This window comes from Phyllobates terribilis, unplaced genomic scaffold, assembly GCF_046119375.1.
Source record: "Phyllobates terribilis strain yellow unplaced genomic scaffold, ASM4611937v1 Scaffold_602__1_contigs__length_984359, whole genome shotgun sequence".
Taxonomy (NCBI): Eukaryota; Metazoa; Chordata; class Amphibia; order Anura; family Dendrobatidae; genus Phyllobates; species Phyllobates terribilis.
Genome location: NW_027363362.1, coordinates 861,769 through 883,282, shown reverse-complemented (window position 1 = coordinate 883,282; position 21,514 = coordinate 861,769). Strand labels below are relative to the sequence as shown.

General features: G+C 43.8%; 10 non-coding genes and 1 pseudogene across 10 annotated transcripts; all 11 read left to right on the top strand.

Moving 5' to 3' along the window:
• The first annotated feature begins 435 nt into the window (after positions 1–435).
• Positions 436–629, top strand: LOC141233651 (U2 spliceosomal RNA). Its single transcript, XR_012299723.1, has one exon. It is a non-coding gene; the product is annotated as a U2 spliceosomal RNA (small nuclear RNA).
• A 1,115-nt stretch (positions 630–1,744) lies between these two features.
• LOC141233563 (U2 spliceosomal RNA) lies at positions 1,745–1,935 on the top strand. Its single transcript, XR_012299637.1, has one exon. It is a non-coding gene; the product is annotated as a U2 spliceosomal RNA (small nuclear RNA).
• Positions 1,936–8,090: 6,155 nt separating this feature from the next.
• Positions 8,091–8,281, top strand: LOC141233686 (U2 spliceosomal RNA). The gene has a single exon (XR_012299749.1). It is a non-coding gene; the product is annotated as a U2 spliceosomal RNA (small nuclear RNA).
• A 2,853-nt stretch (positions 8,282–11,134) lies between these two features.
• On the top strand, positions 11,135–11,312 carry LOC141233657 (U2 spliceosomal RNA; annotated as a pseudogene).
• Positions 11,313–12,427: 1,115 nt separating this feature from the next.
• Positions 12,428–12,618, top strand: LOC141233562 (U2 spliceosomal RNA). Its single transcript, XR_012299636.1, has one exon. It is a non-coding gene; the product is annotated as a U2 spliceosomal RNA (small nuclear RNA).
• Positions 12,619–13,736: 1,118 nt separating this feature from the next.
• Positions 13,737–13,927, top strand: LOC141233561 (U2 spliceosomal RNA). The gene has a single exon (XR_012299635.1). It is a non-coding gene; the product is annotated as a U2 spliceosomal RNA (small nuclear RNA).
• Positions 13,928–15,045: 1,118 nt separating this feature from the next.
• On the top strand, positions 15,046–15,236 carry LOC141233559 (U2 spliceosomal RNA). The gene has a single exon (XR_012299633.1). It is a non-coding gene; the product is annotated as a U2 spliceosomal RNA (small nuclear RNA).
• Positions 15,237–16,351: 1,115 nt separating this feature from the next.
• On the top strand, positions 16,352–16,542 carry LOC141233558 (U2 spliceosomal RNA). The gene has a single exon (XR_012299632.1). It is a non-coding gene; the product is annotated as a U2 spliceosomal RNA (small nuclear RNA).
• A 1,115-nt stretch (positions 16,543–17,657) lies between these two features.
• On the top strand, positions 17,658–17,848 carry LOC141233557 (U2 spliceosomal RNA). Its single transcript, XR_012299631.1, has one exon. It is a non-coding gene; the product is annotated as a U2 spliceosomal RNA (small nuclear RNA).
• Positions 17,849–18,963: 1,115 nt separating this feature from the next.
• LOC141233556 (U2 spliceosomal RNA) lies at positions 18,964–19,154 on the top strand. Its single transcript, XR_012299630.1, has one exon. It is a non-coding gene; the product is annotated as a U2 spliceosomal RNA (small nuclear RNA).
• A 1,115-nt stretch (positions 19,155–20,269) lies between these two features.
• On the top strand, positions 20,270–20,460 carry LOC141233555 (U2 spliceosomal RNA). Its single transcript, XR_012299629.1, has one exon. It is a non-coding gene; the product is annotated as a U2 spliceosomal RNA (small nuclear RNA).
• Positions 20,461–21,514: the final 1,054 nt, after the last annotated feature.

The following is a 21,514-nucleotide window of genomic DNA, read 5'->3' as shown; positions in this document are numbered from 1 at the left end:
TTGGCGCCTTATGAACTGCTTCAAGGATGCCGTTTGGGTCGCCAGGAACCGGCTCATCTTGAGGAGGGAGAGGATGTCCATCCAGGACTGCCGCAGGCTGATCCACAGCCTGCTCAGAGACTATTCCATCATGGACGGTCCGGAGGACGAGGACGAGGACTAAACCCCTCCTCCCCCTCTCCCCTTATGTGTCTTGTCTTTCAATAAAGCTTCGGGCCTGTGATTTTCCCCTCCCCATCCCCTTTTTCCCAATCCCCATCCCTTATCACGGTTCGTCGTACTGTATTGATTGACATGCTTTTTCTTTCAGATTGAGTGTTTTGTGTAGCATAGGGGTGTGATGTGTCTAGTTAGTGCGTCGTATCCTCATGCTATGTAAATATGATGTAGAATTCTGTGTGTACTGGGCTGCGGCACTGTACACTGTCTGTTAACTTATTTTTTGTGCTAATAAAAGATATATTCAATCAAAAAAATCTGTTCTTATCAGTTTAATATCTGATACGTCCCCTATCTGGGGACCATATATTAAATGGATTTTTAGAACAGGGAGATGGAAAAAGAGCTTGCTCTGTCCACTCCACGCATTGACCTGGTATTGCAGTATCTCCAGGACCGGTGCACCCCTTCTTTAATGCAGTTTCTAAAATCAGAAAGAATTGAATTCAATGTTTTTTGTTCATTTTGCTTGTTTGTCGGATTTTGGGATGGACTCTTTGGCTTTGCTTTTCTTCTCCTCATTGGATTTTTCATGTTCAAAATTGCAGAAGCCAGATTACAAGCTCATTTTGGTTCAACTTCAGCAACTGTGCATTGCATTGCCATGTAATGTGATGCAATGCTATCTTTCTAGCTCTCCCTTTTTACTTCCTTTTGGATAAACAGACATATTAGGCAAGCATTTTCAAGCTTTCACCTAAATAACTACAGGTGGTGAGATAAGCTGCACAATATAATTGACCTTTCAGTATATTGTTGCACACACACCATCTATTTAGCAAATGCCCTTGTTATCAACAGCAGCCTTTTAAACTCACCTGAGCTAACAGGTATGTGCGCTGGTTACTCTGCTGCGCTTAAAATTTCTTTTTTGGTTTGCTACAATGCCTTTTCTGAAACGTTGTCTCCCTCTGCTGGAACACTGACTTCTTTCATTTAATGCCTGCAGACTATAAAAGAGAACCCAACCCAAAAAGTTTGGTTGATTAGTCTGTGGCATTCTGTTAAACTGTTGCTTATGGCGGTCTCTGTGAGCTTCTCAGCGACATTCAGCCAGCCAGGTATCCTGCCTGCAGTAGATGGAATGTGGCAATGGAACGCTGGCTGCGCGTGTCATAATAGGCTCTGAGCCTTTATATACCTGTGCACAGCAGCAGCCACCTTCAGTCTGCTGCTGGACAGCCAGCAGCAGCAGCAGCAGGAGAGGTATGTAATCAGGAGCCCTCCTGCTAAGGATAGACAGCTGCTCGTTCCACCCCACCCCCCGCCTTAATTGGTTCTCCTCCCTTCCAACGGTGTTGAGGCGGGTGGGAACAGCAGGGGGTGAAGGTGCTGTGTTTAAAGAGGTGGAGTTATGCAGATCTAAAACGCGTGGATTGCAGCAGCAGCAAGCCGAAAAGTGCAGGCATGTAAGGGATCTAGAGGTTGACAACATGTCTTCTTAACGGGAGTCCAGGAGCTCATCTCCACAAATGGACTTTTCAGGATCCTTGGGTGGCTCCGTAGTTTGAAACCAATTCTGGTTATCGCTTCTCGGCCTTTTGGCTAAGATCAAGTGTAGTATCTGTTCTTATCAGTTTAATATCTGATACGTCCCCTATCTGGGGACCATATATTAAATGGATTTTTAGAACAGGGAGATGGAAAAAGAGCTTGCTCTGTCCACTCCACGCATTGACCTGGTATTGCAGTATCTCCAGGACCGGTGCACCCCTTCTTTAATGCAGTTTCTAAAATCAGAAAGAATTGAATTCAATGTTTTTTGTTCATTTTGCTTGTTTGTCGGATTTTGGGATGGACTCTTTGGCTTTGCTTTTCTTCTCCTCATTGGATTTTTCATGTTCAAAGTTGCAGAAGCCAGATTACAAGCTCATTTTGGTTCAACTTCAGCAACTGTGCATTGCATTGCCATGTAATGTGATGCAATGCTATCTTTCTAGCTCTCCCTTTTTACTTCCTTTTGGATAAACAGACATATTAGGCAAGCATTTTGGAGCTTTCACCTAAATAACTACAGGTGGTGAGATAAGCTGCACAATATAATTGACCTTTCAGTATATTGTTGCACACACACCATCTATTTAGCAAATGCCCTTGTTATCAACAGCAGCCTTTTAAACTCACCTGAGCTAACAGGTATGTGCGCTGGTTACTCTGCTGCGCTTAAAATTTCTTTTTTGGTTTGCTACAATGCCTTTTCTGAAACGTTGTCTCCCTCTGCTGGAACACTGACTTCTTTCATTTAATGCCTGCAGACTATAAAAGAGAACCCAACCCAAAAAGTTTGGTTGATTAGTCTGTGGCATTCTGTTAAACTGTTGCTTATGGCGGTCTCTGTGAGCTTCTCAGCGACATTCAGCCAGCCAGGTATCCTGCCTGCAGTAGATGGAATGTGGCAATGGAACGCTGGCTGCGCGTGTCATAATAGGCTCTGAGCCTTTATATACCTGTGCACAGCAGCAGCCACCTTCAGTCTGCTGCTGGACAGCCAGCAGCAGCAGCAGCAGGAGAGGTATGTAATCAGGAGCCCTCCTGCTAAGGGTAGACAGCTGCTCGTTCCACCCCACCCCCCGCCTTAATTGGTTCTCCTCCCTTCCAACGGTGTTGAGGCGGGTGGGAACAGCAGGGGGTGAAGGTGCTGTGTTTAAAGAGGTGGAGTTATGCAGATCTAAAACGCGTGGATTGCAGCAGCAGCAAGCCGAAAAGTGCAGGCATGTAAGGGATCTAGAGGTTGACAACATGTCTTCTTAACGGGAGTCCAGGAGCTCATCTCCACAAATGGACTTTTCAGGATCCTTGGGTGGCTCCGTAGTTCGAAACCAATTCTGGTTATCGCTTCTCGGCCTTTTGGCTGCGATCGTATGACTGTACCTTGATTGGTGCGAGTCTCCTGGAGGAATCCGGACCCTTTTGTGGAGGATTTTCTGCTTTTTCCTGTGGTATTCCATACCGACAGAATCCAAGATGTCTTTTGTGAAGAACACCATCCGTTTGTCCGTGGATCCATCTGACCAGAACAAGAACAACGTGGTTTTCATTGTCCAAGACATCGTTGAAGGCAAAGCTGGAGCAAGACGTTCTGAGATCTTCAGTGTCAACGAATTTTCACGTCAAGGTAATTATGACGTTACCTTTATGGACCAGGATGTTTGCCTTAATGTCTTTGAATGGCTCCGTGGTCACTCTAGTGACCCCTGCTTGGAAGGAGTTAGATGGGAACCTTTGTTTGGTCTGCAAGAAAAGGAGGTGATTGTGACTGTCTATAACCCTTTTACAGACCCTGAGCTGCTGGAGTGCTTCCTCTCTCGCTACTGTGAATATGTGCGGAAGGGAGTGAAGCAAGTCAATTGTCTAGGAATCTTTAACTGTCAGTATAAATTCCGTGTGAAATTGAAAAGGGATCCTGACAGTGTGGGGGGCTTTAGACACCCTCCATCAAATTTTTCCGTTGCAGGCCATAGAGGTTTCCTCTTTTACCCAGGCCAGCCCATGTTTTGCCGTAGATGCTTTTCTTTCGGACATACCATGGTAACATGCCTTAAAGTTCAGTGTTGCCGAAATTGCAGAAAGGAGGGGCATATGGCCAACCAGTGTCCAGAGGCCAAGTCCTGTGATGTCTGTGGGAGTAGTGATCACATGTATAAGGACTGTCCTATGAGTGCACCTAGACGTTCTGATAAAGAACAGAAGGAGGAGGAGCTGGAGAGGAGGCAGATGGCAAGCGCACTGAAAGTGCTGGAAAGATTGGAGAGGGAGGAGAGAGAGGGAAGGAGGCGGGAAACTGATAGAGCCTCTCCCTCTACGGCGCCAGAGGAGGTGTCCCTGAGACCATGTTCTTCTTCTGCTGAAGAAATGAGGAAGAAGCGGAGGGAAGAAAAGGAGTTCTGGAGGGAAGTGGCAAAGGTGGAGAAAAAGGCAGTGTCTGCGAGAATATCTAGGAAAGTGGTGGAAGCAGAGCTGCCTGAGATGATGACTTTTGGAGAGGCAATGGACGCAACAGGATGTGAAGTGCAAATCTCGGAACCCGACAGTCCTGAACACCCTTCGGGTCCTGAAAACATTGAAGATTTTTCTTCGGAGGATGATAGGGGTGCAAAGAAGAGTCGTAGGGAGGATGGTGGGGGCAGTGATGATGCAGATTTTAGTGAGCCTCAGAGGAAGATCAGAACTGCCAGAATGAGGAGTGTGGCTGGTGAAGCCAGCCGGTCGGAAACCAGCTGTTCTGTTCTGATGGTGGAGGAGGATAGTGGTGGTGCTGGATAGTGTCACCATATAATATTGTAAATGTTTTTTCTTTTTGTCCTCTTGTGAGCTTTGGTTTAGGCCAAAGGCTATTTCTTTGTGTAATTGGTGAAGGAGTAGAAGTATTATGGGATTTACCATAGTGTCCCAAAACGTAAGAGTGTTTAAAAGTAAAGTAAGAAGAGCTGCTATTTTTGAGTTTTTAGCTATGCAAAATGCATCTATTTTTTGTTTACAAGAATGTGGGGTAGTGGATGGTGTGAAAGGGGATGAATGGTCTTATGGAGCGTCTGTGTGGTCGGGGAGTGCATGTAATAAGAATGATGGTGTGGGTATTTTGGTTAAAGGAAGGGAGGTTGTTTTGAGTGATTATTTGGTTATTGAGGTGGGGAGATGTATCCTTGCTAATTTTGTATACAAGAATGTAAAGTTTTGTGTTATTAATGTTTATGCGCCAGTTGAAAAAAATGAGCGCAAACATTTATTTGAAAAAATTAAGCTTTTTGTTCCAGGAAGAATACCTGTGGTAATTGTGGGTGATATGAATTGTGATGTGGGGAGAGTGAATGTGGATGTGTCTGGGAAAGCATTATTGGAGTTAGTGAATGATTTTGGGTTGTGTGATATGCAGCGCGTGTGTAACATGAATCCTTTGTTGAACACTTTCTTTTCTGAGAGTGGTAGGGTACAATCCAGATTGGATTATTGTTTTATTTCTAAAAATATGGTTTCTGTTAATTATAGGCAGGAAAACGTTCTTTTTTCAGATCATGTGTGTATGTTGTGTGAGTTGGATATAAAAGTTGATGGAGTGTTTGGGAGAGGATTGTGGAAGTTAAATGTTAAACTGTTAGAGAATGAAGATGTGAGAAAGGAGTATGAAAGGCGGTATGAAGAATGGTGTAAGCATAAAAATGAGTTTGGGAATGTTTGTGAGTGGTGGGACTGGGTGAAGAAACAAACAAAAATGTTCTTTAAAAATTTAGGATACAAGTATGCAGCAATTAAAAGAGAGAGTTTTGTTAAACTGAACGCGCGGTTGAGCGTTTTGTATAAGTTAAGGGAAGGAGGAGTTGAGGTGGAGGAGGATATTTTAGAGGTAAAAAAGGAGATTAGTGAGTTTTTGTTGGAGAGAGGGAGAAGCATAGTGTTTAGGGCAAAGATTGATAAGATGGAGCAGGATGAGAAATGTTCTCGGTTTTTCTTTAAAAAAGTTTTTGGAAAGAAACAGAGTATGAGCGTGGTGTATGGAGCAGATGGAAGTGAGGTGAGTGGAGAGGATATGTGTGAAGAGGTGGCTAAGTTTTATGAGGATCTGTATGCAGTGAAACAGAGGGATGAATGTTTGGAGAATGATGTTTTGAGTGTGTTAGAGAGTAAGTTGAGTGAAGCAGAAAGAGAGAGAGTGATGGGTGAGGTGACTGGTGATGAGGTATGGAAGGTTATGTGTAGTATGGCTTTGAATAAGACGCCGGGGGAGGATGGCCTCCCAGTAGAATTTTATCGTGTGATGTGGGGTGTGATTGGTAAGGACTTTGTGGATGTATGTAAGTATATGTGGGGAAACATGGAGGTGGCTGAGAGTATGCGTGCAGGTATGGTTGTGTTAATTCCTAAGAAAGGGGATTTGAAAAGTCTGAGGAATTGGAGGCCAATAACGTTACTTAATTGTGATTATAAAATCTATGCAAAACTTATGGCTAATAGGATGCGTGATGTGATAGAGAGTGTGATTGGGGATGAGCAGTGTTGTGCGGTACCTGGGAGGCGGATTCATGAGTGTGTGTGTATGTTAAGAGATTGTCTATGGGATTGCATGGGTCGTAAGAAGAGTGAATTTTTGTTAAGTTTGGATTTTGAAAAGGCTTATGATAGGTTGTCGCATGGTTTTTTGTTCAGAGTGTTGTTAAAAATGGGTTTTCCGGCTGATTTTGTTGGGCGAGTGAGAAGTTTGTATGCGGGTGTTTATAGCTGTGTTTTAATGAATGGGTATGTGGGTAGGAAAGTGAATGTGTTTTCGGGTGTGCGACAGGGGTGTCCTTTGTCCCCTGTAGCATTTATTTGTGCAATTGAGCCATTGTTGTGTATGCTGAGGAAAGATAAGGTAATTCGTGGTGTGCAAGTGCCGGGAGGTGGAGGAAAAGAATGGAAGGTGAGTGGTTATATGGATGACGTGTGTGTATTATGTGATTCTGAATGTTCGGTGAGGCGGGTGAAGTTGTTAGTGTCTATTTTTTGTGGTGCATCTGCGTTTAAAGTGAATTGGGAAAAGAGTGAGTGTAAGGGTTTTGGAGGCGGAAGTTTAAGTAGGGATGTAGGTGTGAATGTAGTGAATGGACCTATTAAAGTTTTGGGTGTGAAGTTTTCAGAGAGTTTGGATGGGAAAGAAAGTTGGGATGATGCGAAAGGAAAAGTTGAGCAGAAGTTGAATTTTTGGAAATTGAGGAGTTTATCCTTTTTTGGGAAGATTTTAATTGTTAAGAGTGTGGTGTTGCCAATATTTTTATATATTGCGGTAGTATTTCCACCAGGATATATGTGTATGAGAAGCTTGAATAGAATTTTATTTGTTTTTTTGTGGAACTCGAAAATGGAGAGAGCTAGGAGAGAAATTTTGGTTAAAAGAGTGGAAAAAGGTGGTTTGGGTTTTCCGAATTTGGACGTGTTTTTTGGTGTGAATATCGTTGTGTTTGTTTTGAAAGTGATTAGGGCGGATGGAAAGTTTTCATCTATGTGTAGGTATTTATTTGGAGCGTATTTGTTTCGTTTAAAGTGGCAAGAAAGGGATTTGCGATGTCCGATTGCTTTTGAGGTGCCTGTATGGTATGTGTGGGTTTATAAGTTTTTGGTGAGGTATGAACTGTGTGATGCAGATGTGAGATTGCTGGAGAATAAGAAGGCTGTGTATAGGATGATTGAATGTAGAGAGGTAGAATGTGGAATAAATATGGTTAGGGGTGGTGATGTGCAGAAGGTTTGGAAGAAAGTGCGGATGAGTGGTATGACCAACAAACAGAGTGAAGTTGTGTGGCAGTCTTTACATGGAGTATTACCTGTGAGAGAGTTTCAGAGGAATAGAGGTTTGGTGAGGAGTGAAATGTGTCCAAGAAATGGCTGTGGTGGAAGGGAAAGTGTGTTGCATGTTTTTTGGAATTGCCAGTATGCTAGAGATGTGATTGGGAGAATGGGGCCTTTGTGTAAAGAATTGTGTGGTGTGAATTTGTTGTCTTTTGAGTTGTTTATGTTTGGTTTGGGAATATGTGATGGGACGAAGGAAAGAGTCTTGTGGTTGATGCTTGCATGTATAAAGGAAGTGTTATGGGATGTGAGGAATGTGTATGTGTTTAAAAGGAAGGAAATTGCTGTAAAGGATAGTGTGAAGGTGATTTTGGGGAAGATGTATGTGTGTTTCCTATGGGACAAAAAGCGGAGAGGGGAAGTGGATGCGGAGGGAATATGGAAAGTTAAAAAGTGGAGATATATTGTTAGTACCTCTTGATTTTTGTTATTGTTGTTTTGAAATATGAAATAAATATTTCCGATGATGATGGGGACAGCAAATTGCGTATTGGATTTGACGCAGCTGTTTTGATGGAATTTTCCTTTGTCTGGTTTCCATAGACTGTGGAATTTCCTCGTCTGAGGAGAAAAAAAAAAAAAAAAAAAATCTGTTCTTATCAGTTTAATATCTGATACGTCCCCTATCTGGGGACCATATATTAAATGGATTTTTAGAACAGGGAGATGGAAAAAGAGCTTGCTCTGTCCACTCCACGCATTGACCTGGTATTGCAGTATCTCCAGGACCGGTGCACCCCTTCTTTAATGCAGTTTCTAAAATCAGAAAGAATTGAATTCAATGTTTTTTGTTCATTTTGCTTGTTTGTCGGATTTTGGGATGGACTCTTTGGCTTTGCTTTTCTTCTCCTCATTGGATTTTTCATGTTCAAAGTTGCAGAAGCCAGATTACAAGCTCATTTTGGTTCAACTTCAGCAACTGTGCATTGCATTGCCATGTAATGTGATGCAATGCTATCTTTCTAGCTCTCCCTTTTTACTTCCTTTTGGATAAACAGACATATTAGGCAAGCATTTTGGAGCTTTCACCTAAATAACTACAGGTGGTGAGATAAGCTGCACAATATAATTGACCTTTCAGTATATTGTTGCACACACACCATCTATTTAGCAAATGCCCTTGTTATCAACAGCAGCCTTTTAAACTCACCTGAGCTAACAGGTATGTGCGCTGGTTACTCTGCTGCGCTAAAAATTTCTTTTTTGGTTTGCTACAATGCCTTTTCTGAAACGTTGTCTCCCTCTGCTGGAACACTGACTTCTTTCATTTAATGCCTGCAGACTATAAAAGAGAACCCAACCCAAAAAGTTTGGTTGATTAGTCTGTGGCATTCTGTTAAACTGTTGCTTATGGCGGTCTCTGTAAGCTTCTCAGCGACATTCAGCCAGCCAGGTATCCTGCCTGCAGTAGATGGAATGTGGCAATGGAACGCTGGCTGCGCGTGTCATAATAGGCTCTGAGCCTTTATATACCTGTGCACAGCAGCAGCCACCTTCAGTCTGCTGCTGGACAGCCAGCAGCAGCAGCAGCAGGAGAGGTATGTAATCAGGAGCCCTCCTGCTAAGGGTAGACAGCTGCTCGTTCCACCCCACCCCCCGCCTTAATTGGTTCTCCTCCCTTCCAACGGTGTTGAGGCGGGTGGGAACAGCAGGGGGTGAAGGTGCTGTGTTTAAAGAGGTGGAGTTATGCAGATCTAAAACGCGTGGATTGCAGCAGCAGCAAGCCGAAAAGTGCAGGCATGTAAGGGATCTAGAGGTTGACAACATGTCTTCTTAACGGGAGTCCAGGAGCTCATCTCCACAAATGGACTTTTCAGGATCCTTGGGTGGCTCCGTAGTTTGAAACCAATTCTGGTTATCGCTTCTCGGCCTTTTGGCTAAGATCAAGTGCAGTGATCTAGCGGCTGCTGCCTTGGTCTTGGCTGAGAGGTGCTCGGGGTACCCGGCTCCTTGGCCTGGGGGGATCGCTCTGTTTTTCAGCAGGGCTTCACCTCCCTGCTGCTATTAGGGAGTCGGATTAGTCCCCGGGCAACGGGAGGCGATCATCTACCTGGCACTTCGGTGTTGAAGGTTTCTATTGAGAAGAGGAGAACCTGTTTGTGAAGAAGATGTCTGCAGCATCACATGAAGGAGAGGAAGATCATGTGCCTGAATTCGCTAAGGTGCAGAATTCTATTCGTTTGGTTGTTCAGGAGAACTTTCGAGATCAAAAGGATTTTAGGTATGTGATGAGTCAAGTTCTTGTGGATCTTTTTGGTTTGAAGACAGAAGAAGTGTTGGCGATAATGGACTACCCCAGGAGGGGTGTTTATGATATAGTTTTTGTTGACAAAGTTTTTTTTGAAGGATATCTAAGGAAAATGACTGCAAGCCAGGATAAAAGAATGGAGGGGATAAGTGTAATGCCACACTTCCCCGTTAGAGATAAATGGATCATTGTTAAAATGTACTCTCCATTGGTGGACGAAGAGGATGTTCTTACATTTTTGGAGTTTTTTTGTTTGTCAGTAACACCAAAAGGGAAGATTTATAATGAATTTGGTTTTTGGACTTCGAAGTGGAAATTTTTGGTCCGTTTCAAAGAAGATGAGCAGGGGACTGTGTTGCTTCCCCCAGCTAGGTTTAAGTTGGGTAATATAAATGGTGATATTTTTTTCAGTGGTATACCCACTTTTTGTCGAGTTTGTCGTCAATACGGGCATGGAAAGGAAAATTGTTCGGGTGGTGTATGTGGTTTTTGCAAAAAAGGTGATCATGAGTCAAAGGATTGTAAAGATCGGAGGAAGTGCAACTTGTGTCAGGAAGATACGCATGTTTTTAAGAATTGCCCAAAGAGGAAAAGAAATAAAGAGAAGGAGGTAGTGGTTAAAAAGGTTTTGGTAGAGAGAAAGGAGGAAAGTGTAGAAAAGGTGTTGGTGGTAAAGGGAAAAGAAAGCAAACCTGTAGGAGTGCAGAGGGAGATGGAGAAAACAAGAGTAGATTGGGGGGATAGGGTAGAGAGTGAAATGGGAGGTGTAAGTCAGGGAACTGGCCGTGATAAGGTTAAAAAGCAAGAAAAGAGAAAGGAACAGGAAGTGGAGGTGGCAATGGAAGAAAATATAGTTGTTTTTCAACAACCTATGTTTATAAAGAATGCAGAATATTTTAACCGGTTGTACCGTAAGTTGTATGATGAGAAACGTTTGGACTATCTTATAGAGAATGTTAGGAAAGAACTAATAAGAGATAAAAATGTTTTTTGTGTGAAATATAGAATACCAGATGGTGTATCGAAACAAGTTTTTTCAGCATCAAGGGTTGAAGATTTGTCCCTTAAGGTTCTGAGTTGGGTTGGGGTTCATGCTTTTGATAATGGTTACAAGTATTTTACTTGATGTTATTACTGTTGTTAATACAGTTATAATTTAATTTTTATTTTTTTGGTATCCATTCAGGTTCTGAAACATTTCTTTCTTTGTAAGTATTGTTGTATTTTTGTATTTTTTTTTTCTGACATTAAAAGTACCAAAACCTGATGATGATTTAAGTTGGAGTCCACGTCTTGTCTCCCTTTGGGGAGAAGAGGACTGTGGAGTGGACTTTAATTTTAACCTGAATAGGTTTTAAAAAAAAAAAAAAAATCTGTTCTTATCAGTTTAATATCTGATACGTCCCCTATCTGGGGACCATATATTAAATGGATTTTTAGAACAGGGAGATGGAAAAAGAGCTTGCTCTGTCCACTCCACGCATTGACCTGGTATTGCAGTATCTCCAGGACCGGTGCACCCCTTCTTTAATGCAGTTTCTAAAATCAGAAAGAATTGAATTCAATGTTTTTTGTTCATTTTGCTTGTTTGTCGGATTTTGGGATGGACTCTTTGGCTTTGCTTTTCTTCTCCTCATTGGATTTTTCATGTTCAAAGTTGCAGAAGCCAGATTACAAGCTCATTTTGGTTCAACTTCAGCAACTGTGTATTGCATTGCCATGTAATATGATGCAATGCTATCTTTCTAGCTCTCCCTTTTTACTTCCTTTTGGATAAACAGACATATTAGGCAAGCATTTTGGAGCTTTCACCTAAATAACTACAGGTGGTGAGATAAGCTGCACAATATAATTGACCTTTCAGTATATTGTTGCACACACACCATCTATTTAGCAAATGCCCTTGTTATCAACAGCAGCCTTTTAAACTCACCTGAGCTAACAGGTATGTGCGCTGGTTACTCTGCTGCGCTTAAAATTTCTTTTTTGGTTTGCTACAATGCCTTTTCTGAAACGTTGTCTCCCTCTGCTGGAACACTGACTTCTTTCATTTAATGCCTGCAGACTATAAAAGAGAACCCAACCCAAAAAGTTTGGTTGATTAGTCTGTGGCATTCTGTTAAACTGTTGCTTATGGCGGTCTCTGTGAGCTTCTCAGCGACATTCAGCCAGCCAGGTATCCTGCCTGCAGTAGATGGAATGTGGCAATGGAACGCTGGCTGCGCGTGTCATAATAGGCTCTGAGCCTTTATATACCTGTGCACAGCAGCAGCCACCTTCAGTCTGCTGCTGGACAGCCAGCAGCAGCAGCAGCAGGAGAGGTATGTAATCAGGAGCCCTCCTGCTAAGGGTAAACAGCTGCTCGTTCCACCCCACCCCCCGCCTTAATTGGTTCTCCTCCCTTCCAACGGTGTTGAGGCGGGTGGGAACAGCAGGGGGTGAAGGTGCTGTGTTTAAAGAGGTGGAGTTATGCAGATCTAAAACGCGTGGATTGCAGCAGCAGCAAGCCGAAAAGTGCAGGCATGTAAGGGATCTAGAGGTTGACAACATGTCTTCTTAACGGGAGTCCAGGAGCTCATCTCCACAAATGGACTTTTCAGGATCCTTGGGTGGCTCCGTAGTTTGAAACCAATTCTGGTTATCGCTTCTCGGCCTTTTGGCTAAGATCAAGTGTAGTATCTGTTCTTATCAGTTTAATATCTGATACGTCCCCTATCTGGGGACCATATATTAAATGGATTTTTAGAACAGGGAGATGGAAAAAGAGCTTGCTCTGTCCACTCCACGCATTGACCTGGTATTGCAGTATCTCCAGGACCGGTGCACCCCTTCTTTAATGCAGTTTCTAAAATCAGAAAGAATTGAATTCAATGTTTTTTGTTCATTTTGCTTGTTTGTCGGATTTTGTGATTGACTCTTTGGCTTTGCTTTTCTTCTCCTCATTGGATTTTTCATGTTCAAAGTTGCAGAAGCCAGATTACAAGCTCATTTTGGTTCAACTTCAGCAACTGTGCATTGCATTGCCATGTAATGTGATGTAATGCTATCTTTCTAGCTCTCCCTTTTTACTTCCTTTTGGATAAACAGACATATTAGGCAAGCATTTTGGAGCTTTCACCTAAATAACTACAGGTGGTGAGATAAGCTGCACAATATAATTGACCTTTCAGTATATTGTTGCACACACACCATCTATTTAGCAAATGCCCTTGTTATCAACAGCAGCCTTTTAAACTCACCTGAGCTAACAGGTATGTGCGCTGGTTACTCTGCTGCGCTTAAAATTTCTTTTTTGGTTTGCTACAATGCCTTTTCTGAAACCTTGTCTCCCTCTGCTGGAACACTGACTTCTTTCATTTAATGCCTGCAGACTATAAAAGAGAACCCAACCCAAAAAGTTTGGTTGATTAGTCTGTGGCATTCTGTTAAACTGTTGCTTATGGCGGTCTCTGTGAGCTTCTCAGCGACATTCAGCCAGCCAGGTATCCTGCCTGCAGTAGATGGAATGTGGCAATGGAACGCTGGCTGCGCGTGTCATAATAGGCTCTGAGCCTTTATACACCTGTGCACAGCAGCAGCCACCTTCAGTCTGCTGCTGGACAGCCAGCAGCAGCAGCAGCAGCAGGAGAGGTATGTAATCAGGAGCCCTCCTGCTAAGGGTAGACAGCTGCTCGTTCCACCCCACTCCCCGCCTTAATTGGTTCTCCTCCCTTCCAACGGTGTTGAGGCGGGTGGGAACAGCAGGGGGTGAAGGTGCTGTGTTTAAAGAGGTGGAGTTATGCAGATCTAAAACGCGTGGATTGCAGCAGCAGCAAGCCGAAAAGTGCAGGCATGTAAGGGATCTAGAGGTTGACAACATGTCTTCTTAACGGGAGTCCAGGAGCTCATCTCCACAAATGGACTTTTCAGGATCCTTGGGTGGCTCCGTAGTTTGAAACCAATTCTGGTTATCGCTTCTCGGCCTTTTGGCTAAGATCAAGTGTAGTATCTGTTCTTATCAGTTTAATATCTGATACGTCCCCTATCTGGGGACCATATATTAAATGGATTTTTAGAACAGGGAGATGGAAAAAGAGCTTGCTCTGTCCACTCCACGCATTGACCTGGTATTGCAGTATCTCCAGGACCGGTGCACCCCTTCTTTAATGCAGTTTCTAAAATCATAAAGAATTGAATTCAATGTTTTTTGTTCATTTTGCTTGTTTGTCGGATTTTGGGATGGACTCTTTGGCTTTGCTTTTCTTCTCCTCATTGGATTTTTCATGTTCAAAGTTGCAGAAGCCAGATTACAAGCTCATTTTGGTTCAACTTCAGCAACTGTGCATTGCATTTCCATGTAATGTGATGCAATGCTATCTTTCTAGCTCTCCCTTTTTACTTCCTTTTGGATAAACAGACATATTAGGCAAGCATTTTGGAGCTTTCACCTAAATAACTACAGGTGGTGAGATAAGCTGCACAATATAATTGACCTTTCAGTATATTGTTGCACACACACCATCTATTTAGCAAATGCCCTTGTTATCAACAGCAGCCTTTTAAACTCACCTGAGCTAACAGGTATGTGCGCTGGTTACTCTGCTGCGCTTAAAATTTCTTTTTTGGTTTGCTACAATGCCTTTTCTGAAACGTTGTCTCCCTCTGCTGGAATACTGACTTCTTTCATTTAATGCCTGCAGACTATAAAAGAGAACCCAACCCAAAAAGTTTGGTTGACTAGTCTGTGGCATTCTGTTAAACTGTTGCTTATGGCGGTCTCTGTGAGCTTCTCAGCGACATTCAGCCAGCCAGGTATCCTGCCTGCAGTAGATGGAATGTGGCAATGGAACGCTGGCTGCGCGTGTCATAATAGGCTCTGAGCCTTTATATACCTGTGCACAGAAGCAGCCACCTTCAGTCTGCTGCTGGACAGCCAGCAGCAGCAGCAGCAGCAGGAGAGGTATGTAATCAGGAGCCCTCCTGCTAAGGGTAGACAGCTGCTCGTTCCACCCCACCCCCCGCCTTAATTGGTTCTCCTCCCTTCCAACGGTGTTGAGGCGGGTGGGAACAGCAGGGGGTGAAGGTGCTGTGTTTAAAGAGGTGGAGTTATGCAGATCTAAAACGCGTGGATTGCAGCAGCAGCAAGCCGAAAAGTGCAGGCATGTAAGGGATCTAGAGGTTGACAACATGTCTTCTTAACGGGAGTCCAGGAGCTCATCTCCACAAATGGACTTTTCAGGATCCTTGGGTGGCTCCGTAGTTTGAAACCAATTCTGGTTATCGCTTCTCGGCCTTTTGGCTAAGATCAAGTGTAGTATCTGTTCTTATCAGTTTAATATCTGATACGTCCCCTATCTGGGGACCATATATTAAATGGATTTTTAGAACAGGGAGATGGAAAAAGAGCTTGCTCTGTCCACTCCACGCATTGACCTGGTATTGCAGTATCTCCAGGACCGGTGCACCCCTTCTTTAATGCAGTTTCTAAAATCAGAAAGAATTGAATTCAATGTTTTTTGTTCATTTTGCTTGTTTGTCGGATTTTGGGATGGACTCTTTGGCTTTGCTTTTCTTCTCCTCATTGGATTTTTCATGTTCAAAGTTGCAGAAGCCAGATTACAAGCTCATTTTGGTTCAACTTCAGCAACTGTGCATTGCATTGCCATGTAATGTGATGCAATGCTATCTTTCTAGCTCTCCCTTTTTACTTCCTTTTGGATAAACAGACATATTAGACAAGCATTTTGGAGCTTTCACCTAAATAACTACAGGTGGTGAGATAAGCTGCACAATATAATTGACCTTTCAGTATATTGTTGCACACACACCATCTATTTAGCAAATGCCCTTGTTATCAACAGCAGCCTTTTAAACTCACCTGAGCTAACAGGTATGTGCGCTGGTTACTCTGCTGCGCTTAAAATTTCTTTTTTGGTTTGCTACAATGCCTTTTCTGAAACGTTGTCTCCCTCTGCTGGAACACTGACTTCTTTCATTTAATGCCTGCAGACTATAAAAGAGAACCCAACCCAAAAAGTTTGGTTGATTAGTCTGTGGCATTCTGTTAAACTGTTGCTTATGGCGGTCTCTGTGAGCTTCTCAGCGACATTCAGCCAGCCAGGTATCCTGCCTGCAGTAGATGGAATGTGGCAATGGAACGCTGGCTGCGCGTGTCATAATAGGCTCTGAGCCTTTATATACCTGTGCACAGCAGCAGCCACCTTCAGTCTGCTGCTGGACAGCCAGCAGCAGCAGCAGCAGGAGAGGTATGTAATCAGGAGCCCTCCTGCTAAGGGTAGACAGCTGCTCGTTCCACCCCACCCCCCGCCTTAATTGGTTCTCCTCCCTTCCAACGGTGTTGAGGCGGGTGGGAACAGCAGGGGGTGAAGGTGCTGTGTTTAAAGAGGTGGAGTTATGCAGATCTAAAACGCGTGGATTGCAGCAGCAGCAAGCCGAAAAGTGCAGGCATGTAAGGGATCTAGAGGTTGACAACATGTCTTCTTAACGGGAGTCCAGGAGCTCATCTCCACAAATGGACTTTTCAGGATCCTTGGGTGGCTCCGTAGTTTGAAACCAATTCTGGTTATCGCTTCTCGGCCTTTTGGCTAAGATCAAGTGTAGTATCTGTTCTTATCAGTTTAATATCTGATACGTCCCCTATCTGGGGACCATATATTAAATGGATTTTTAGAACAGGGAGATGGAAAAAGAGCTTGCTCTGTCCACTCCACGCATTGACCTGGTATTGCAGTATCTCCAGGACCGGTGCACCCCTTCTTTAATGCAGTTTCTAAAATCAGAAAGAATTGAATTCAATGTTTTTTGTTCATTTTGCTTGTTTGTCGGATTTTGGGATGGACTCTTTGGCTTTGCTTTTCTTCTCCTCATTGGATTTTTCATGTTCAAAGTTGCAGAAGCCAGATTACAAGCTCATTTTGGTTCAACTTCAGCAACTGTGCATTGCATTGCCATGTAATGTGATGCAATGCTATCTTTCTAGCTCTCCCTTTTTACTTCCTTTTGGATAAACAGACATATTAGGCAAGCATTTTGGAGCTTTCACCTAAATAACTACAGGTGGTGAGATAAGCTGCACAATATAATTGACCTTTCAGTATATTGTTGCACACACACCATCTATTTAGCAAATGCCCTTGTTATCAACAGCAGCCTTTTAAACTCACCTGAGCTAACAGGTATGTGCGCTGGTTACTCTGCTGCGCTTAAAATTTCTTTTTTGGTTTGCTACAATGCCTTTTCTGAAACGTTGTCTCCCTCTGCTGGAACACTGACTTCTTTCATTTAATGCCTGCAGACTATAAAAGAGAACCCAACCCAAAAAGTTTGGTTGATTAGTCTGTGGCATTCTGTTAAACTGTTGCTTATGGCGGTCTCTGTGAGCTTCTCAGCGACATTCAGCCAGCCAGGTATCCTGCCTGCAGTAGATGGAATGTGGCAATGGAACGCTGGCTGCGCGTGTCATAATAGGCTCTGAGCCTTTATATACCTGTGCACAGCAGCAGCCACCTTCAGTCTGCTGCTGGACAGCCAGCAGCAGCAGCAGCAGGAGAGGTATGTAATCAGGAGCCCTCCTGCTAAGGGTAGACAGCTGCTCGTTCCACCCCACCCCCCGCCTTAATTGGTTCTCCTCCCTTCCAACGGTGTTGAGGCGGGTGGGAACAGCAGGGGGTGAAGGTGCTGTGTTTAAAGAGGTGGAGTTATGCAGATCTAAAACGCGTGGATTGCAGCAGCAGCAAGCCGAAAAGTGCAGGCATGTAAGGGATCTAGAGGTTGACAACATGTCTTCTTAACGGGAGTCCAGGAGCTCATCTCCACAAATGGACTTTTCAGGATCCTTGGGTGGCTCCGTAGTTTGAAACCAATTCTGGTTATCGCTTCTCGGCCTTTTGGCTAAGATCAAGTGTAGTATCTGTTCTTATCAGTTTAATATCTGATACGTCCCCTATCTGGGGACCATATATTAAATGGATTTTTAGAACAGGGAGATGGAAAAAGAGCTTGCTCTGTCCACTCCACGCATTGACCTGGTATTGCAGTATCTCCAGGACCGGTGCACCCCTTCTTTAATGCAGTTTCTAAAATCAGAAAGAATTGAATTCAATGTTTTTTGTTCATTTTGCTTGTTTGTCGGATTTTGGGATGGACTCTTTGGCTTTGCTTTTCTTCTCCTCATTGGATTTTTCATGTTCAAAGTTGCAGAAGCCAGATTACAAGCTCATTTTGGTTCAACTTCAGCAACTGTGCATTGCATTGCCATGTAATGTGATGCAATGCTATCTTTCTAGCTCTCCCTTTTTACTTCCTTTTGGATAAACAGACATATTAGGCAAGCATTTTGGAGCTTTCACCTAAATAACTACAGGTGGTGAGATAAGCTGCACAATATAATTGACCTTTCAGTATATTGTTGCACACACACCATCTATTTAGCAAATGCCCTTGTTATCAACAGCAGCCTTTTAAACTCACCTGAGCTAACAGGTATGTGCGCTGGTTACTCTGCTGCGCATAAAATTTCTTTTTTGGTTTGCTACAATGCCTTTTCTGAAACGTTGTCTCCCTCTGCTGGAACACTGACTTCTTTCATTTAATGCCTGCAGACTATAAAAGAGAACCCAACCCAAAAAGTTTGGTTGATTAGTCTGTGGCATTCTGTTAAACTGTTGCTTATGGCGGTCTCTGTGAGCTTCTCAGCGACATTCAGCCAGCCAGGTATCCTGCCTGCAGTAGATGGAATGTGGCAATGGAACGCTGGCTGCGTGTGTCATAATAGGCTCTGAGCCTTTATATACCTGTGCACAGCAGCAGCCACCTTCAGTCTGCTGCTGGACAGCCAGCAGCAGCCGCAGCAGGAGAGGTATGTAATCAGGAGCCCTCCTGCTAAGGGTAAACAGCTGCTCGTTCCACCCCACCCCCCGCCTTAATTGGTTCTCCTCCCTTCCAACGGTGTTGAGGCGGGTGGGAACAGCAGGGGGTGAAGGTGCTGTGTTTAAAGAGGTGGAGTTATGCAGATCTAAAACGCGTGGATTGCAGCAGCAGCAAGCCGAAAAGTGCAGGCATGTAAGGGATCTAGAGGTTGACAACATGTCTTCTTAACGGGAGTCCAGGAGCTCATCTCCACAAATGGACTTTTCAGGATCCTTGGGTGGCTCCGTAGTTTGAAACCAATTCTGGTTATCGCTTCTCGGCCTTTTGGCTAAGATCAAGTGTAGTATCTGTTCTTATCAGTTTAATATCTGATACGTCCCCTATCTGGGGACCATATATTAAATGGATTTTTAGAACAGGGAGATGGAAAAAGAGCTTGCTCTGTCCACTCCACGCATTGACCTGGTATTGCAGTATCTCCAGGACCGGTGCACCCCTTCTTTAATGCAGTTTCTAAAATCAGAAAGAATTGAATTCAATGTTTTTTGTTCATTTTGCTTGTTTGTCGGATTTTGGGATGGACTCTTTGGCTTTGCTTTTCTTCTCCTCATTGGATTTTTCATGTTCAAAGTTGCAGAAGCCAGATTACAAGCTCATTTTGGTTCAACTTCAGCAACTGTGCATTGCATTGCCATGTAATGTGATGCAATGCTATCTTTCTAGCTCTCCCTTTTTACTTCCTTTTGGATAAACAGACATATTAGGCAAGCATTTTGGAGCTTTCACCTAAATAACTACAGGTGGTGAGATAAGCTGCACAATATAATTGACCTTTCAGTATATTGTTGCACACACACCATCTATTTAGCAAATGCCCTTGTTATCAACAGCAGCCTTTTAAACTCACCTGAGCTAACAGGTATGTGCGCTGGTTACTCTGCTGCGCTTAAAATTTCTTTTTTGGTTTGCTACAATGCCTTTTCTGAAACGTTGTCTCCCTCTGCTGGAACACTGACTTCTTTCATTTAATGCCTGCAGACTATAAAAGAGAACCCAACCCAAAAAGTTTGGTTGATTAGTCTGTGGCATTCTGTTAAACTGTTGCTTATGGCGGTCTCTGTGAGCTTCTCAGCGACATTCAGCCAGCCAGCTATCCTGCCTGCAGTAGATGGAATGTGGCAATGGAACGCTGGCTGCGCGTGTCATAATAGGCTCTGAGCCTTTATATACCTGTGCACAGCAGCAGCCACCTTCAGTCTGCTGCTGGACAGCCAGCAGCAGCAGCAGCAGGAGAGGTATGTAATCAGGAGCCCTCCTGCTAAGGGTAGACAGCTGCTCGTTCCACCCCACCCCCCGCCTTAATTGGTTCTCCTCCCTTCCAACGGTGTTGAGGCGGGTGGGAACAGCAGGGGGTGAAGGTGCTGTGTTTAAAGAGGTGGAGTTATGCAGATCTAAAACGCGTGGATTGCAGCAGCAGCAAGCCGAAAAGTGCAGGCATGTAAGGGATCTAGAGGTTGACAACATGTCTTCTTAACGGGAGTCCAGGAGCTCATCTCCACAAATGGACTTTTCAGGATCCTTGGGTGGCTCCGTAGTTTGAAACCAATTCTGGTTATCGCTTCTCGGCCTTTTGGCTAAGATCAAGTGTAGTATCTGTTCTTATCAGTTTAATATCTGATACGTCCCCTATCTGGGGACCATATATTAAATGGATTTTTAGAACAGGGAGATGGAAAAAGAGCTTGCTCTGTCCACTCCACGCATTGACCTGGTATTGCAGTATCTCCAGGACCGGTGCACCCCTTCTTTAATGCAGTTTCTAAAATCAGAAAGAATTGAATTCAATGTTTTTTGTTCATTTTGCTTGTTTGTCGGATTTTGGGATGGACTCTTTGGCTTTGCTTTTCTTCTCCTCATTGGATTTTTCATGTTCAAAGTTGCAGAAGCCAGATTACAAGCTCATTTTGGTTCAACTTCAGCAACTGTGCATTGCATTGCCATGTAATGTGATGCAATGCTATCTTTCTAGCTCTCCCTTTTTACTTCCTTTTGGATAAACAGACATATTAGGCAAGCATTTTGGAGCTTTCACCTAAATAACTACAGGTGGTGAGATAAGCTGCACAATATAATTGACCTTTCAGTATATTGTTGCACACACACCATCTATTTAGCAAATGCCCTTGTTATCAACAGCAGCCTTTTAAACTCACCTGAGCTAACAGGTATGTGCGCTGGTTACTCTGCTGCGCTTAAAATTTCTTTTTTGGTTTGCTACAATGCCTTTTCTGAAACGTTGTCTCCCTCTGCTGGAACACTGACTTCTTTCATTTAATGCCTGCAGACTATAAAAGAGAACCCAACCCAAAAAGTTTGGTTGATTAGTCTGTGGCATTCTGTTAAACTGTTGCTTATGGCGGTCTCTGTGAGCTTCTCAGCGACATTCAGCCAGCCAGGTATCCTGCCTGCAGTAGATGGAATGTGGCAATGGAACGCTGGCTGCGCGTGTCATAATAGGCTCTGAGCCTTTATATACCTGTGCACAGCAGCAGCCACCTTCAGTCTGCTGCTGGACAGCCAGCAGCAGCAGCAGCAGGAGAGGTATGTAATCAGGAGCCCTCCTGCTAAGGGTAGACAGCTGCTCGTTCCACCCCACCCCCCGCCTTAATTGGTTCTCCTCCCTTCCAACGGTGTTGAGGCGGGTGGGAACAGCAGGGGGTGAAGGTGCTGTGTTTAAAGAGGTGGAGTTATGCAGATCTAAAACGCGTGGATTGCAGCAGCAGCAAGCCGAAAAGTGCAGGCATGTAAGGGATCTAGAGGTTGACAACATGTCTTCTTAACGGGAGTCCAGGAGCTCAT